Source organism: Acomys minous (assembly GCF_964271855.1).
Source record: "Acomys minous genome assembly, chromosome: 2".
NCBI lineage: Eukaryota > Metazoa > Chordata > Mammalia > Rodentia > Muridae > Acomys > Acomys minous.
This window is the reverse complement of record NC_140484.1, coordinates 49,868,290-49,872,250: the sequence shown is the minus strand read 5'-3', so window position 1 is coordinate 49,872,250 and position 3,961 is coordinate 49,868,290. Positions and strand designations below refer to the sequence as shown.

General features: G+C 42.9%; 1 pseudogene across 1 annotated transcript; it reads left to right on the top strand.

The window, feature by feature from the left end:
- The first annotated feature begins 743 nt into the window (after positions 1 to 743).
- LOC311586079 (high mobility group protein B1-like) lies at positions 744 to 1,839 on the top strand (annotated as a pseudogene). Its single transcript has one exon. The product of its transcript is annotated as a high mobility group protein B1-like (transcript).
- Positions 1,840 to 3,961: the final 2,122 nt, after the last annotated feature.

Here is a 3,961-nt window from a genome sequence, read left to right as displayed (position 1 = left end):
TTTACTAGTTCCTAGATACCTGAATAATGAATGTTATTTCTCCTGTCCCCAGCAGCCTATTCTTCCTGGCCAATGGGTTTGCTATAATAAATTCAAATGCAGTTTTAAAATCCTTCTATAATGTTTGGCTGTATTTCTATATTAAAATAATTATTTTAGCCAGGTGATGGTAGTGTATGCCTTTAATCCCAGAATTTGGGAGGCAGAGGCAGGTGGATATCTGTAAGTCCAAGGCCAGCCTGAACTACAGTGAGTTCCAGGACAGTCAGAGCGGTTACACAGAGAAACCCTGTCTCGGAAAAAAAAAATTTAAAGACACTAATTTGTTTACAAATTTACAACTTGATTATTATACCCTATCTTCATTCTCAAAGCTTAAAAATCATTCCCTTATAAATATGTTTAGTGCTAGGTGTGGTGGCGCACGCCTTGAATCCCAGCAATCCAGAGGCAGAGGCAGGCAGATCACTGTGAGCTCGAGGCAGCCTGGTCTACAAAGTGAGTCCAGAACAGTCAAGGCTACACAGAGAAACCCTGTTGTGAAAAACCAATAAATAAATAAATATGTTTAGAATTGTTTTCTGAATATGGTAATGTTATTAAACAATTAATATAGCTTTAAACTTTCATAGGCTATGAACCTTTTATTAAACTAAACCATATGGGAAATTGTTAATGCATCAAACTGCTATTCCATAAAATGATCAAAAGGTTCCTTTTTAAAAAGGTTTATTTGGATTGAGCTCCATAGAGACAGCGCCGGGGCAAGCGTGAGCCAAGCGGGCAACCGGGCGACTCTGAGCCTCGCGGACGAAAATCAACTAAACATGGGCAAAGGAGATCCTAAGAAGCCGAGAGGCAAAATGTCTTCATATGCATTCTTTGTGCAAACCTGCCGGGAGGAGCACAAGAAGAAGCACCCGATGCTTCTGTCAGCTTCTCAGAGTTCTCCAAGAAGTGCTCAGAGAGGTGGAAGACCATGTCTGCCAAGGAAAAGGGGAAATTTGAAGACATGGCAAAGGCTGACAAGGCTCATTACAAAAGAGAAATGAAAACCTACATCCCTCCCAAAGGGGAGACCAAAAAGAAGTTCAAGGACCCCAATGCACCCAAGAGGCCTCCTTCGGCCTTCTTCTTGGTCTGTTCTGAGTTCCACCCCAAAATCAAGGGAGAACACCCCGGCTTCATCCATTGGTGACGTTGCAAATTAGTTAGGAGAGATGTGGAACAGCACAGCTGCGGACGACAAGCAGCCCTAGGAGAAGAAGGCGGCTAAGCTGAAGGAGAAGATATTGCTGCCTACAGAGCTAAAGGAAAGCCTGATGCAGCGAAAAAGGGGGTGGTCAAGGCTGAAAAGAGCAAGAAAAAGAAGGAAGAGGAAGACGATGAGGAGGATGAAGAAGATAAGAGGAAGAGGAAGATGATGATGATGAATAAGTTGGTTCTAGCGCAGTTTTTTTTCTTGTCTATAAAGCATTTAACCCCCCTGTACACAACTCACTTCTTTTAAAGAAAAAAAATTGAAATGTAAGGCTGTGTAAGATTTGCTTTTAAACTGTACAGTGTCTTTTTTTGTATAGTTAACACACTACCGAATGTGTCTTTAGCTAGCCCTGTCCTGCTGGTATTTTCAATGGCCGCTGACCTTGCCTGGTACAGTCTGGGGGTTGTAAATTGGCATGGAAATTTAAAGAAGGTTCTTGGTGCACAGCACAAATTAGTTATATATGGGGAAGGTAGGTTTTGTTCCCTCCCCTTTTTGTTTTTGTTTTTTCCATCTTCAGTTGTCTGTGATGCGGCTTATACGAAGAGAATTGTTGTTCTGTTAACTGAATACCACTCTGTAATTGCAAAAAAAATTGCGGCTGTTTTGTTGACATTCTGAATGCTTCTAAGTAAATACAATTATTTTTATTAAGAAAAAAATATTTATTTGCCGGGCGGTGGTGGCGCACGCCTTTAATCCCAGCACTCGGGAGGCAGAGGCAGGCGGATTGCTGTGAGTTCGAGGCCAGCCTGGTCTACAAAGTGAGTCCAGGACAGCCAAGGCTACACAGAGAAACTCTGTCTCGAAAAACCAAAAAAAAAAAAAAAAGATTTATTTATTGAGCTGGGTGTGCTGGCACACACCTGTAATTCCAGCACTCTGGAGGCTGAGGCAGGCAAATCTCTGAGTTCGAGGACAGCCTGGTCTGCAAAGCATGTCCAGGACAGCCATAGCTACACAGAGAAACCTTGTCTGGAAAAACCAAAAAAAAAAATTATTTATTATGTATACAGGATTCTGTCCAAGGTTGTGCCTGCTCACTAGAAGAGGGCACCAGATCTCATTATAAATGGTTATGAACCACCATGCGGTTGCTGGGAATTAAACTCAAGATCTCTGGAAGAACAGCCAGTTTTCTTAACCTGTGAGCGATCTCTCCAACCCTGGTTACCAATTTCTTTATGGGCTATGTTTATGGTTTTTAAGGCTCCAACTTACCAAGGATTAAACCTAAAGTCCTAGTCTTTAATGATTAAGATCTTATAAATGATCAAACCCTTTAACATGTTCAAAAATATCTTTTTAGTCATGCTAAGAACCAATGTGATTGATTACAAGATCAAGCTTTATTTAGTTGGACTCATACATATTTTCAAGGTCAAACAAAATATGATAGTAATGTTGTTTTATGTTTACAAGGTGTAGTTTTTATGTTTTTTGTTTTTCTGAGACAGGGTCTCTTTGTGTAGCTTTGGCTGTCCTGGACTCGCGTTGTAGACCAGGCTGGCCTCGAACTCACAGCAATCCACCTGCCTCTGCCTCCCGAGTGCTGGGATTAAAGGCGTGCGCCACCACACCCAGCTCTACAAGGCATAATTTTAAGTAGATAACTAGAGACAAAGATGGCTTAACTCCAATATGCATGCTAACCCTCAAGCTTGCCAGAGATCTGCTGAATAGAGCATCTTAACATATGTAAACTTACTGTAATAAACAGGGAGTCTCCCCAGATGCTAATCGTTGATCCCCAAATTCTCTGAGATGACTTGGGCACAGCAGATGATTTCAACTCTGGACTGTGGTATGCTAACCACTGGGCAAGACTGCACCCACTGCCTTGCCTGTGCCAAGACCCAGCCTGAACTGTGAACAAACTGGACACCCAGAGAGGAGTTGTCTAAAGTTGCTGAACACAGGGTGAGGTCAGTCTCTCCACGTTCTCCTTCCACAGGAAAACAAAACAAAACATAGATCTTCTGTGCCTGGCAGCCAGACTGCCTCTGCCCATGGTGCCACAGGAGCCTGAGACAACTGTCTAGGTTGTGGACTATGGACTGATTAGTCATTTCTGTCATTTTGATTGATACATAAATTAATTTAGACTACAAATTATCCTTCTCAGGTCTCTGATCACATTGACAGCTAAGCTAATGGTAGCTTGACAGCTAGAGAACAGGCAGTCAGCTCCAAAGCCCAAAGTCATCCACCATGGCTACTTTATTAGCCAATTCATTCGCTAGTTAAAATTACTGACTGCTAGATCTCTTATTTCAAAAGGCAGCCGGGCACAGTGGCACATGCCTTTAATCCCAGCACTTGGGAGGCAGAGGCAGGTGGATTGCTATGAGTTCAAGGCCAGCTTTGTCTACAAAGTGAGTCTAGGACAGCCAAGGCTACACAGGGAAACCCTGTCTCGAAAAACAAAAACAAAAAGACAAACAGGTCTGCCTTACTGACAGACCTCAGGTAAAAGATGAGCAGGCCTCAGATGCCTTCTCGGTCCTCCTCACAACAGGAGGCCAGGCCTTCAGCCTCACTCCTAGAGCTGCTACTGTCAGGTCTAGGTACAGTCGACCTTACTACCAGACTTAAAAACCAGGTCTCCGATGTGACCTTTTACATTCTTTTAGCCAAAGGCAGTGACTACTCCGGAGCAGTTTCACCTGTGTCTCGTGGTAAATAATTAGATAAGCA